This window comes from Diabrotica virgifera, chromosome 9 (genome assembly GCF_917563875.1).
Source record: "Diabrotica virgifera virgifera chromosome 9, PGI_DIABVI_V3a".
Classification (NCBI taxonomy): Eukaryota; Metazoa; Arthropoda; class Insecta; order Coleoptera; family Chrysomelidae; genus Diabrotica; species Diabrotica virgifera.
Window position 1 is genome coordinate 23,884,664 of NC_065451.1, and position 15,735 is coordinate 23,900,398.

At 32.8% G+C, this 15,735-nt stretch overlaps 1 protein-coding gene across 1 annotated transcript in view; it reads left to right on the forward strand.

The window, feature by feature from the left end:
• The first annotated feature begins 3,567 nt into the window (after nt 1-3,567).
• LOC114324319 (uncharacterized) overlaps nt 3,568-15,735 on the forward strand; it is a 903,318-nt gene continuing 891,150 nt past the window's right edge. Inside the window, exon 1 of the mRNA XM_050661074.1 lies at nt 3,568-3,761. The gene's annotated coding sequence lies outside the window, so the exon portion shown is untranslated. The remainder of the gene's footprint in view (nt 3,762-15,735) is intronic.

Genomic DNA, 15,735 nt, shown 5'->3' on the forward strand with positions numbered 1-15,735 from the left:
TATTCGATGAATTGTGCATTCGACCAACCGTTTGTCGACCAAATGTTGTCGACTAATTTTCCGTCGAAGAAGTGTTCTCGACCAACTTTCTGACACCGGTACAAAACTATATCAGTCTTTATATATTTAAATGAATATTTGCAAAAGTGAATATTATAAAAAGAAAAAGTAAATTCCATTGTTATTTTGAAATAACAAAGTGTATATTGAAAATATCATAAAATGACAACTAGAAGATTAAAACTAATAGTTTTTTTCGACTGATTTCACAAAAGTGCCGATTTTATCTAGAAGCCAACATCTCCTAATTCTAGTAATTAGTCAGTTCGAGAGGCAGGCTCAAAATTTAATACTTCACAAACTGTTTCTACAAGGCAACGTCCAGGACCATAGATTTCTCGAGATCTATTGCCGAATATTCTCTCCCCATTACAAAGAAAATTTCATTTAATTAAGGTGAAGTAATTGTGCTTCAAAATAAAATTGATGGGCCGATGCGATGGTTCGACCGATGGATGGGCCAAAACGACCTTCGCGCTTCGCTCTATTCCTTCTTGGAATGCGCGAGTCTCGGCGTCTGGGCGCATCACCATCAGACCATCGAGCGCAACTAACATTACAAATGTTGAGAATTCCGTTATAAAAATGCATTTAATTACTGTGTGCTTAATCGACCAAAAAACAAAGATAATCCATTTACGTTGTTCAGATTCACTTTAACATCTGCCCGTGGTGATCAGAAAGCCGTCGACCCTTGGCCCATACGTTATGATATAGCAGGAAGAAGATCCTAAAAGTTGACGGAGAATAGGGATACTGAAGCTTAAGGGCCAATTTCTCATATCGAGTTCAACTCCAGTTTAACCTGAACTTCTAGTGAACGTCAGTTTAAAGTCAAAACCGTCTTTTTCAATTCACGGTCAACCGATGGCATTCTAAACTAAATTCAGCTTGAACGCTGAAATTCGGGCGTTCAGAACCCAGTTCAGATGATTTCAAGGATTACGCATGCGTTGTATTATTCCAACTTGACATGAAACGCTGTCATACTAAAAATATTATATTATACATATTAAGCATAACGGTAAACGATAACATTATTGGTGAGCGGAAATCTATCGACCCTTGGCCCATATGTTACGATATAGCAGAAAGAAGATCCTAAAAGTAGGCGGAGAATAAGGATACTGAAGCTTAAGGGCCAATTTCTCATATCGAGTTCAACTCCAGTTTTACCTGAACTTCAAGTGAACGCCAGTTTAAAGTCAAAAGCGTTTTTTTCAATTCACGTTCAATCGATGGCAGTTTAAACTAAATTCAGCTCAAACGCTGAAATTCGGGCGTTCAGAACCCAGTTCAGATGATTTCAAGGATTACACATGCGTTGTATTATTCCAACTTGACATGAAACGCTGTCATAATAAAAATATTATATTATACATATTAAGCATAACGGTAAACGATAACATTATTGGTGAGCGGAAATCTATCGACCCTTGGCCCATATGTTACGATATAACAGGAAGAAGATCCTAAAAGTTGACGGAGAATAAGGATACTGAAGCTTAAGGGCCAATTTCTCATATCGATTTCAACTCCAGTTTAAGCTGAACGTCTAGTGAACATCGGTTTAAAGTCGAAATCGTCTTTTTCAATTCATGTTCAACAGATGGCAGTTTAAATTAAATTCAGCTTGGACGCTGAAATTCGGGCGTTCAAAACCCAGTTCAGATGATTTCAACGATTACGCATGCGTTGAATTCTTGCAACTTGATAAGAGACGCTGTCATAATATAAATATTATATTATATTAAGCATAACGATAAAAGTTAACATTATTTTTATTTTTATCCAGAAACAGCATAAAAAAAGGTCATACAAAATGGCGATAGTTTTTACTCTTTGCCATCTATTAGAATTTCCCGAAAGCTATAGGACGTGAACTGACAATGAGAATTGTATTTCCAAATAAAACTGAAGTTCAAGGATGAACCTCAGTCAATTAAACTATAGATTAACTCAGGTATGAGAAATCGACCCTAAGCCAGATACCTTCGTAATTAGCCGGTGTTTGAAACGTGCAATTAAAAAAAAAGCCCCAAAAAAGAAAAGAAAACTCTTTCTTTATAAATATCAAGTTTAAATAAATTGACAGAAAAATTAAAATAACTTACCAAAAATGTAGTTTTTCACTACAGAACTGTAATGATCAGATTAATTATTTGACTTAGCACGTCACCTAGAAATCAAAAATCCCTGAATTTGGTGCGTTTAGTTCTTTTATATAAATATGATCAAAATTTGATCATTTAATGTGGGTAAATGAATTGTAATTGAATAAAAAATATGAAAAAAATATTTTTAAGAAACGCTTTTCTTTATTTACGAGTGACTAAAATTAAACATATTAAAAAAAATCAACTAAAAAGCAAAAAATAAAAAAAAAATGGAAAAATCTAACACATTCGTTAAAGAAAAGCGTGGCACGTCTTCATCGAATAAACAGTTTTAGCACCACGCTTTTCTTTAACAAATGTATTAGATTTTTTCATTTTTTTTTATTTTTTGCTTTTTAGTTGACTTTTTATAATATGTTTAATTTTAGTCACTCGTAACTAAAGAAAAGCGTTTCTTAAAAATATTTTTTTTACATTTTTTTTACTTTTTAGTCTTACACTTTTCAAATATATCGTTATGTTTATTAAAATATGTATAAAACATATTACAAACCTGAAAAGTCGTCGGAATCGGCAAAAAATTTGAAACTTTATTGTTTATTTATTAAGCATAACGTAAACAATTAACGTAAAAAGTGAAATTAGGTATAGTTCATATCCTTAGCTACAATCCGTAAAAGTTTCAAGTTTCTACATTGTAAAAAACAAGAGAATTTAAGCATTTTCCATTCAAATCGTTTTTTTTTATTTAAACAATTTAATAAACATAAAAACAATTTTATTGACTATTCGTGTATTGTTTAATCGAATGCATATGTCTGCAAATTTTCATTCATTTGCATTGAAGAAAAGCGTTTAAAAAAGTGTGTATATACTTGAAATATCAGAGAATGAAGACGAGAACATTTAAAATATTCATTTTTTTCGAATGCTTCCAAAAAGCGCTGATTTTATCTAGAAACCAACATCCAATTTATCTAGAAGTCATTTCCAATAATTAGTAGTGATCAGTTCGAGAGGCAAGCTTAAAATTTACTACTTCACAAACTGTTAGTACAACATTCAGGACGATAGATTTTCACAAGATCTATTGCCGAATATTCTCTCTCCATTACAAAGAAAATTTCAATTAATTAAGGTAAAGTAATTGTGCTTCAAAATAAAATTGATGGGCCGATGCGATGGTTCGACCGATGGATGGGTCGAAACGACCTTTGGGCTTCGCTCTATTCCTTCTTGGAATGCGCGAGTCTCGGCGTCTGGGCGCATCACCATCGGGAACGCCGGTGGCCAGGTGACGGCGACGCTCACGACGCTCAGTTGCGATCAAGTTTTTGGGGGTGCGTTTGCTGCTGGCCAAGAGATCCCACAGCTGATAAAGGCGGTAGGAACTTACGATTTATTTTTGTTGTTTCTGCATGCTGCTACGTGCGATTATTAACAAAAAATTGAAACGATACAGATAAAATATGAGGTATAGTTTATGAAACATATCGTTGGTTTAGGGATATCGCGGGTTTTTGACCACAATCTGGAAGAATCGCCTGGCCTACATTTATTGGATATCGATATGGCTAGTAACCGGTGAGTTCAAAGAATGTTGATAATTTCTTCCGATCAGTTTCACTTTTCATAAGAGAATATTTTCATCGGAATCTTTATAGGGGTCCTGTTTTTATGAAAACACATAGCAAAATCTAATTCACCAAGTCACAAAATACACAAAATCACGAAGAAACATATTTTTTGTTTTTCAATTATTAAGAATAACAAAAAAAATATTATTATATTTTATTTATTGTTCGCTGCAACCACAATGACCTAATTATTCCTGGATCTCGCGTACCAAAAAAAAGTTTATGAATAGCAAGCTGCTAATTTGTTAATGGCTTAACGGTGTATAGTCGGGCAAACTTTGATGTACGGAAACACTGGAACGGGGAAAGTTTTAATTGTGGAACAGGTTACAGATTTCGAATGTCAGACTACGAAAACGATCCATCTATTTTGTCGTACAGAATTTCCAATTGATTTGTTACCCTTTCATTCAACTCTCATACAAAAATCAGACTGCTATTTACTACCAACATAATTCCTCTCATTTGGCATGTCCTACGTGTCAGACTTATTAAAATCCCAATATGTTTGTCGGACAAATATTTTTTCATATATTATATAAAGGTTGCTATTAAAGAAACAACCTGCTAGTTTTCACAATCATAAAATTATCAGTAGTAATTTCACAAGAATTCTAAAATTATCGAATTTTTCCCGAGTGACACTTTGACAGTTTTAATTTCACGACCCGAAGGGGAGTGAAATTATGTCAAAGTGTCACGAGCGCAAAAATTCGATAATAATTTTAGAGATCGAGTGCAATTTTTTGCGATTATTTCATGAATAAAACTGTTCAAAACCAACATTTTATTGTAACAATCAGGTAGATTTTTGCACTTTCGATTCATGTTGTAAGAGAAACAAATACTGAGTCTACTCAACCAGTAACTCAATGTGATAGTATTCCTCGCATCCCATCATCACCCTCTTACAGAGTTGCCATATTTTTCCTTATCAATTATTCCCATTAATGACCTGTGACTAGTGGTAGAAAAGTTCCTTTTCCAGGAGTAAAATTTACATACAACGATAAAATCGTCTTTTATTCACTGAAATAAGTTATTTCTGTATATTCTCTTACTGGTTCTAGTAATGCTTGAAGATGTAAAATCTCATTTTAGTCTGGGCTGATTATCGAAGAATAGGCCATTTTTGGGAAAAGTTATTTACCAGCAATTTTATTGCTGGAATCGAATTATAAGATCCTATTTATTAATAATATAGGTATGCAAAGTCCTCAGATAGTGTGCTACTTTCTTTATAAACAGGATGGCGCCCGAAAATTGTGTTTTTTTCAATTATTGCTCTATAACTCCGAAGATTTTAACTTTACAACAAAAACACCCAAATAAAAATTCACCGTGATTAAATTCTGCATAGAGACGTGTTTTTCCCGATCTGCTCCGACGAAAATTTTCCTCGGAAAATGCGGGTTTTCCCAACAAAATCTTTAACTTTCAAATAAAGTTTTAGATAAGTAATTATTTACCAATAATTAAATAATTTGGTGACTTAAAAGCCTTCTTGGTTTAGATTATAGTTCCAGAATCTGGTGAAAATTAAACGAATATTTTAGCATCAATTCAATTGTTAATTAATAATTTACAGTCGCAATAATAACCAAAATAATTATGATACACTGATCAAACTTTGAAATCTTATAAAGATGAGATGCCTATTTAACATTTTGTCGAAAAAATATAAATTTTTTATTTTTTTGCATAATCTTTAAATGTTTAAAAAAAATAGTTATAAACAAATTAACGTTTCTCAGAAAGTTTTTATTATATTATAATTTTAAGAAATAGCTAAAATGCGCATTTCAAATATCTTGAAAATGAATGCCTTAAAACTTTTTGCAACCATTTGCAAAAAAGTTATGAAACAGCAACGTAAACATACGATTACTACGGTATTTATAATTTTTTTTAATTATTTCAAAGCGTAGAAGTGAGTTTAAAGTACAAGCTAATTATTTATAAAAAAATATCGATTATCAGTTTAATGGTTATATTTTAATTAAAGATTATAAATATATTTTTTTTTGTAATTTACACGCGCGAAAGTAGAATAATACAGTACCGTAGCTACCCGCCCACATACACAACTCCCGCGTGTCAGTCGCTTCGAGTGAACATTTTATCTCCGGCTCTGTATCAAGCCTACTTTCGCGCTAAAAATTACAAAAAAAAGTATTTTTAATCTTTGATTAAAATATAACCATTGCACTAATTTTTGACATTCTTTGTGAGTAATTAGATTGTACCATAGACTTACTTTTAAGCTTTAAAACAATTAAAACAAATATAAAAAACGGAGAATTCGTATATTTACTTTGCTGTTTCATGACTTTTTTTCCAAATTGTTGGAAAATTTTTTTAAAGCATTTATTTTCAAGACCTATGAAATACGCATTTTAAGTATTTTTTAAATTAGAATATAATAAACAATTTCTGAGAAATGTTAATTTGTTTATAACAATTTTTTTAAACATTTAAAGATTATGCAAAAAAATGAAAAATTTATATTTTGTCGACAAAATATTAAATAGCCATCACACCTTTATATTCTTTCTAAGCTTGATCAATGTCTCATGATTATTTTGGTTGTTATTGCGACTGTAAATTGTTATTTTACAATTGAATTGTTGCTAAAATATTCGTTTCATTTTCACCGGCTTCTGAATTTATAATCTATAACAAGAAAGCTTTTATTTCACTAAGCTATGTAGTTATTGATAAATAATTACTGGCCCAAAAAATTTATTTAAAAATTCGATATTTTGTTGGGAAAACCCACATTTTCCGAGGAAAATTTTCGTCGGAGCAAATCGGGAAAAACATGTCTCTATGCAGAATTAAATTGGGGTGAATTTTTATTTGAGTTTTTTTGTGTAAAGTTAAAATCTTCGGAGTTATAGAGCAATAATTGAAAAAAATACGATTTGTCGGCGCCATTTTGTTTATAAAAAAAGTAGCACACTATATGCGGACTTTGCATACCTATATTAATAATATATAGGATCTTATAATTCGATTCCAGCAATAAAATTGTTGGTAAATAACTTTTCTTTGTACTTTACTAATTAGACCAGCGTATTATAACTATTTTTTTTTCAAAATTTAAAGATTATGCAAAAAAAAGAAAAATTTATATTTTGTCGATAAAATATTAAATAAGCATCTCATCTTTATAATCTTTATAAGTTTAATCAATGTATCATGATTATTTTGGTTATTATTGCGATCGTAATTTGTTAATTAACAATTGAATTGTTGCTAAAATATTCGTTTAATTTTCACCGGCTTCTGGAATTACAATCTATACCAAGAAAGCTTTGATGTCACTGAGTTATTTAATTATTGATTAATAATTACTTACCTAAAACTTTGTTTGAAAATTAGAGATTTTGTTAGGAAAACCCGCATTTTTCGAGGAAAATTTTCGTCGGAGAAAATCGAGAAAAACATATCTCTATGCAGAATTTAATTGCGGTGAATTTTTATTAAGGTGTTTTTGTTGTAAAGTTAAAATCTTCGGAGTTATAGAGCAATAATTGAGAAAAATACGATTTGTCGGCGCCATTTTGTTTATAAAAAAAGTAGAACACTATCTGCGGACTTTGCATACCTATATTAATAATATGAAGGATCTTATAATTCGATTCCAGCAATAAAATTGCTGGTAAATAACTTTTCCATGAATTTTGCTAATTAGCCCAGAGTATTTCTTAAATTTTTGTCGTTAGTTTTGGCTTTTTTTCTTTAATCGAAGCTTAAGTTTTTAAAACCTGACTTCTGCAGGTAGTACAGTAACATCTAAGATTATTTCTCCGGTTGTTTTTGAGAAGTTTGTTGCAGGTCATGAGTATCCATAGGTCTATTATTATGTGAAGGTAAGTGTTGACTTGCTTCTGGTGAGTTTAAAGTTTGTTTCTGGATAATAGAGAATGGTTCAGATGGTTTAAATGTTATGGTTGTAGTGTTAACGATAATTGCGATCTAGTTTTTGGATGTGCGTTTGCTGCTGGCCAAGAGATCCCACAGCTGATAAAGGCGGTAGGAACTTACGATTTATTTTTGTTGTCTCTGCATTCTGCTACGTGCGATTATTAACAAAAAATTGAAACGATACAAATAGATATGATGTATAGTTTATGAAACATATCGTTGGTTTAGGGATATCGCGGGTTTTTGACCACAATCTGGAAGAATCGCCTGCCCTACATTTATTGGATATCGATATGGCTAGTAACCAGTGAGTTCAAAGAATGTTGATAATTTCTTCCGATCAGTTTCACTTTTCATAAGAGAATATTTTCATCGGATTCTTTATGAGGCCCTTTTATATTAAACCCCGTAACAAAATCTAATCTAAAACGTCACAAAATAACGAAAAAATATATTTTTTGTTATTGAACTATTACAGGTAATAAATAAAAAAATATGATTTTTTAATTTATTGAATAGGCCTGGATCCCAAGTAACAAAAAATATGTTATTAGCAATGTGAAAATTTGTTAACTGCTTAACGGTGTCTAGTCAGACAAACTTTGATGTACGGAAACACTAGAATCGGGAAAGTTTTAATTGTGGAACAGATTACAGGTTTCGAACGTTAGACTACGAAAACGTCCCATGTATTTTGTTGGACAGAACTTCCATTTGTTACCCTTTCATTAAACTCCCTTGCTAACATCAGACTACTATATATCACCAACATAATTCCTGGCATTTGACATGTTCTACGTATCGGACTTATTAAAATGTACCACATATTTGTCGGACAAATATTTTTTCACACAATATATAAAGTTTGCAATTGAATAACCTTAAAAAAACCTGCTAGTTTTCACAATCATAAACTTGTCAGGATGACACGTTCTACAATTAAAACTTTCCCTGTTCCAGTGTTCCCTTACATCAAAGTTTGTCCGACAAGATAACGTTAAGTTATTAACAAATTTTCAGCTAGCTATTTATAAACTTTTTTTTGGTACACGAGATCGTGGCCTATAAAATATAATGAAAATATCCCACCCTCAGTGCAAGACTGCAGTAACTCAAAATTTTATGAAAATGAAGTAATCATGGAATTCGATTGTAAACATGCATATCTATCCCCTGTAAAACTTTAGTAACGTTCAAATGCTTAATGGGCTAAATATTACAACAACAACAGTTTAACTTACTATTTTGCGTTTTTTAACATAATTTCCGTGCAAAACTGTTGTAACTCTAATATAACAGAGTTACAACAGTTTTGCACGGAACATTGCAACGGATTCGATAACAAGCAATGAAAAAAGTAAGATATTTGTTATTTTAATATCTATATCTGTGGTGTTTAATTTTAATGTACAGCGCGTCTACGTAATCCATTAACGGCTGAGACAATAAACAAAGATTTTCGAGACCAATCTATTCATGTAAATTTTATGTCCTTTGTGTGATATTATATTTATTTTCCATAAGATGTGTGTGATGTCGTGTGACCATTTATTTGTTACATTGGATTAAAACCACATAAATTAAGACTAATTATTTACGACCAAAAAGTATTTTTTCTCATGAAAGGAAAAACAGTTTATTTATCTTAAAACTTATGTATTGACAATACTGAGAGGTCAAAAATATCTATTCTCAGAAAACTTGCCAAAGAACAGCCAAAAATTAAAATGGCCAAAAAGAAAGATTTGGTGTGCTTATGCCATTCGGGTATGATACCAGAAGCCCACCATAGTTTTTATAAAAATATTTTGGCACAAGATGATGTACGAGAAGAGGACAACAACTACGGTAAAACCTCTCAGCAACGGCCACTAAAAATGAAAGAACTATTGGCTGATATAGAAAGGTGGCCGTTATTGCCAGTTTTTGTAGTCTAGATATACATAATTGGTTTGGGGAATTTTTAAACTGGCCGTTAGTACAGGTGGCCGATGTTGGCAGGTGGCCGGTAACACAGGTTTTACTGTAAAATAAATGTGTCTACACTTTTTACAATTTTCTCCGTGCAAAACTGTTGTAACTTTGAAATTCTAATACTAAATATGTAGTGATTAACAATTTTTTCCGTTCAAAAGTATTGTAACTTTGAAGTTCCTAATTTTTTTTGCATTAATATTATTTTATTTAAATTTCTATTTTTGGTTAATGTTATATAGGCTGAAAACCATGCAAAATCATAATCAAGTGGTAATTTTTCTTAAAAGTTGTGTCTTATTTCACCGATATTAGCACGAAAATAAACAAAATCGTCTTTATTTCGAAACTTACTTATTTTGACTTACTGCAGTCTTGCACTGAGGGTGCGAATTATATATCTGACCTGGAAATATATTTGACGTCGGTACTTTTACGGGTGATCTTTTATGTTTTATCCATGCTGACTTAAAAAATACAACTGATCTTTCTCATTCAGATCAGGTTTATTTACTATTTCAAATTTTGTGAAAGTCAAATTATAATAAGAGGTCTGGATCCCGCGTATGAAAAAAAAGTTGATTAATAGCAAGCTGAAAATTTGTTAATAGCTTAAGGGTGTCTAGTCGGACAAACTTTGATATATGCGAACACTGGAACAGGGGAAGTTTTAATTGTGGAATAGGTTAAAAATTTGGAACGGTAAGACAAAGAAAACGGCACATGTATTTTGTCCGAAAGAACAGACTTAAACTCTTCGTACAGAGATCAAACTCTCATGCAAAAATCAGACTGATATTTGTCACCAAATGGGCGTTTTAATGAGTGGAACATGTAGAATATGTCAAATGACAGGAATTATGACAGGTGATAAATAGCAGTCTGATTTTTGCATGAGAGTTTAATATCTGTTCTTAGAGTTTAGTCTGTTCTGTCGGACAAAATATCTGTGCCGTTTGCGTGGTGTGACCGTTCCAAATTTTTAACCTGTTCCACAAATAAAACTGTCCCTGTTCCAGTGTTCCTATATATCAAAGTTTATCCGACTAGACACCCTTAAGCTATTAACAAATTTTCAGCTTGCTATTAATCAACTTTTTTTCATACGCGGGATCCAGACCTATATATATACCCTATTCCACGAACATACGCCTGTTTTGGATTATTTCGACAACGAATATTTTACTGTGCAAAATAAGAAGGACGAAAGTAAATTGCAAATTACATTGTTGTTTATTGGAATAATTATTAGCGCCATTTACTTTCGTACTTCTTATGTTGCACAGTAAAATATTCGTTGTCGAAGTAATCCAAAACAGGCGTATGTTCGTAGAATGGCCCATATAATATATTCATAAGCACAATAATTCTGTATTATCATCGTCATTGCTTGAATAATATTTTAAAATACTATAAATATTTTAAAGCTACCTTCTTACAACATATTTTCGTTAATACATGATCTTAACAGACTTTCTTGCGTGCTTTTACCTATAACGTTCTTCTTAAGACACCAGCAATGGTATGCAAGCATATTCACATCCCAGCGGGTCTGGTACCTCTCTTTCATTACTTGAGTGTCCTGATGGAAGCGTTCCCCTTGATCTTCACTGTAATCCCCACAGTTTTCAGGAAAATGGCCGAAATGTGAGCTCAGAAAGTGCATCTGACACATAAGCATCAACAACAGCATAGAAGTTTTGAAGGAATTCCTCTTCAGTAAAATCATAGTCCTGATTCCTATAGTTGCCAAAAACTTTTTAATTATGACTTTAGTAAAAGTCAAGCATTTCCTTATTTTGTTTGCATACTTTTATCGAAGTTAGAGTCTTGCATGAGCTCCCTAATCTGAGGACCATCAAAAATGTCCGCCTTTAGCTTGGCTTCACTAATACGTGGGAAGTTTTCTCTCAGAAATGCAATAACTCTACTTTATTGCGAATTGCTTTGACCACATTTTTCATGAGGCTAAGTTTTATATGAATAGGCGGAAGTAGAATTTTCTGAGGATCCACCACAGATTTTGAGAAAACGTTGTGTGAACAAAGTTCAAGTTTAGGTCTTGCTTTCCAGGTAAAATATTTTTATCTTGGTCACTAATCTTAAAACCAAATTATGCAAGATACATTTTACGTACATAGTTAACGACTTTACCACAAATGTAACAAAACTGATCAAGATGATTCTTGCACTATCAATTCAATTTTTAAGACACTCAAGTACCCATACTGAGTCCAAATAACTGGTAACTCACTGTAATAAGCATGTAAAACCATAAAACTAAATGCCTTTTACTTGCAAGTTGTCTTCTGCAGGTGGTGTGGTGACCTTTTCTAAGGTGCCTTTTCCGGTTGTTTTGGTCGAAGTTGGTTGAAATTCATGAGTATCCATAGGTGTATTTTTTTGATGCAAGGGTTGACTTGTTTAAGGTGCGTTTGAATTTTGTTTTTGGGTAGTCAAGGGTAATAACTCAGACGATGAATACATATTATGTTATGGTTGTAATGTTAACGATAGTTACGATCAGGGGTGCGTTTGCTGTTGGCCAACAGATCCCACAGGCTCTATCTAGCAGGATAAAGGCAGTAGGAACTTACGATTTATTTTTGTTGTGTCTGCATGCTGCTACGTGCGATAATTCATAACAAAATTGAAACGACACAGATATGTATAGTTTTTGAAAGATATTGTTGGTTTAGGGATATCGCGGGTTTTTGACCACAACCTGGAAGAATCGCCTGGCCTACATTTATTGGATATCGATATGGCTAGTAACCGGTAAGTTCAAAGAATGTTGATAATTTCTTCCGATCAGTTTCACTTTTCATAAGAAAATATTTTCATCGGAAGCTTTATAGGGGTCCTTTTATATGAAATCACATAGCAAAATCTAATTCACCAAGTCACAAAATACACAAAATCACGAAAAAATATATTTTTTGTTTTTCAATTGTTAAAGATAACAAAAAAAAATATTATTATTTTTTATTTATAGTTCGCTGCAACCACAATGACATAATAGGCCTGGATCCCGCGTACCAAAAAAAGTTTATGAATAGCAAGCTGAAAATTTGTTAATGGCTTAACGGTGTCTAGTCGAACAAAGTTTGATGTACGGAAAAACTGAAACAGGGAAGTTTTAATTGTGGAACAGGTTACAGGTTTCGAACATAAGACTACGAAAACGACCCATCTATATTGTCGGACAGAATTTCCAATTGATTTGTTACCCCTTTATTAAACTCTCATACAAAAATCAGACTGCTATCTACTACCAACATAATTCCTGTCATTTGGCATGTTCTACGTGTCAGACTTATTAAAATCCCAATATGCTTGTCGGACAAACATTTTTTCATATGTTGTATAAATGTTGCTATTAAATAAACAACCTGCTAGTTTTCACAACCATAAAATTGTCAGGATGACACGTTCCACAATTAAAACTTCCCTGTTCCACTGTCCCCATTCATCAAAGTTTTTCCGATTTGACACCGTTAAGCTATTAAAAAATTTTCAGCTTGCTGTTAATAAACTTTTTTGGTACGCGGGATCCAGGCCAAAGAAACATGAAACGTAAATTACGTTTCATGAAAATAAAAGAGTGCTTAACAAATATACGTTCGGCCATTTACGAAACTCTCCGAAAATAAAAATGTGTCATGAGCATGAATCACACTCGTTTCATTGGTAGGCGGACTTTGAGATTTGTGTAGCAGTGTTTTAGTTTCATGAAACATGTTTTTCGTTTCAGGCTTCATGTTTTTCGTTTCATGTTTCTTTTGTGTGCGGCTTGCCTTAAAGGTGATCTTTTATGTTTTATCCATGCTGATAGGCCTATTTACTATTTCAATTTTCGGAAAGTCAAATTATAGAAATAAATGACAGAGCACAAGAACTATTATTACGGCCATTGTTTGAAAACAGAATTATATTTTAAAACACTCTAAACATTTTAAAGTTACCTTTTTACAAAATAATATATTCGTTAATACATGATCGTTTCAAAGATTTTCTTGCGTGCTTGTACCTGTAACGTTCTTCTTAAAACACTAGCAATTGTATGCAAACATATTCACATCCCAGCGGCTCTGGTATCTCTCTTTCATTATTCCAATGCCCTGATGGAAGCGTTTTCCTTGATTATCACTGTACTCCCCACACTTTTCAGGGAATGGTCCAAATGTAAGCTGATACAGTGCATCTTCATAGACATACGTACAAACTTTATGACTTTACCACTTTAGCAAAACCGATTATTCGGGTAGATTTTTGCACTATCGATTCATGTTATAAGAGAAACAAATACTGAGTATACTCAACCGGTAACTCAATGTGATAGTATTCCTCACATCCCATTATCACCATCTTACAGAGTTGTCTTACCTGTGACTAGTGCTAGAAAAGTTCTTTTTCCAGGAGTAAAATTTACGTACAACGATAAAATCAAAAGTATTTTATTCACTGAAATAAGTTATTTCTGTATATTCTCTTACTGGTTCTAGTACCTAATGCTTGAAGATGTAAAATCTCATTTCTTAACCCTACGTTAGGCGCGTCGTTATTGCTGACAAGCTTAGGCGCGTGGTCTACGATTGTAGACCAATAGTTTTTTGTCGTATAATACCGGATTTTGACAAAATTAATAAATTAGTGGTTAATAGTATGTTTATTTATATTCGCACTTTGATATTAGATATGTTTTGTTCCTTGGCTTTTCTCATTTTAACAGTGGTAAAATTAAAAGCGAGGTCATGATTTTTTGGGTCTTTATTTGCAAGTAAATGAAAATGGTCACAAAAATAAGCTCAATCTAGTAAAAAACACAAATATTTTTTATCTTTGAACTTATATAATGACCAATAGGGATAAATAATAAAGAATAGAACTGAAAAGTAACAAAAGAACAAAACTATTAAATGGTCAAAGTGGCACCATTTTAGTCCGTCAAACATTCAGTGCAAATATCCCCAAAATGATCCTTGATCCCAAAAAAAAAAAAAAAAAAAAAGATGGAGGGATGATGTTGAAACCGATCTATCTAGGATTGGGGTACAACAATGGCAAACCGAAGCGCAAGATCGCAGACGATGGATTGCCATAGTGGATGTGGCGAAGACTCACCCCGAGTTGTAAAGCCAGTCAAGAAGAAGATTCTTGAATGTAAATGTGTCACATCTTTGGCATGCCCTTCTTGTTGACATATTGAAAATTCATGCACAAATACAACATCGTCCCACGTAATTTGTTGGAATATTAGGGGAAGGGGGTACGACTTCTTGAACTCCGAGCAGTACGCGAGCTCGTCGTCTAAGTTCTCTTAGCAGGGAAGGCATAGTTGATCCATATTCAATTTGCTGTTTGATTAGTTCCCATGCTAAGTTTTCAATGAAGTCGCTTCTTGAAACATTTTCATTTATATTATTAGCTTTATATACACAGCAGGCTACATATTAGCTTTATATATACAACTAAAAACTGGAACGCGCTTAGTCGCGTGGTCTACGGTTGTAGACCAGTACTCTTTAAATAATGGTAAAAAAATAATGCAAACAGATCGGCCGCGTTTAGAAAACTGAAGAGTAAGTTGGAAGTATTAGTGACAGCTACTAAGCGGGATGGGTGCGTATGTGCAGTTTTATGCAATTTGCGACCACTTAAAGGAGAGTGGTCTACGATTGTAGACCACGCGTTTAACGGAGGGTTAAATTTTTGTCGTTAGTTTTGGCTTTTTTTCTATAATCGAAGCTAACGTTTTTCAAAGCTGACTTCTGTAGGTAGTATGGTAACATCTAAGATTATTTCTCCGGTTGTTTTTGAGAAGTTTGTTGCAGGTCATGAGTATCCATAGGTCTATTATTATGTGAAGGTAAATGTTGACTTGCTTCTGGTGAGTTTGAATTTTGTTTCTGGATAATAGAGGATAGTTCAGATGGTTAACATGTTATAGTTGTAGTGTTAACGATAGTTGCGATCTAGTTTTTGGATGTGCGTTTGCTGCTGGCCAAGAGATCCCA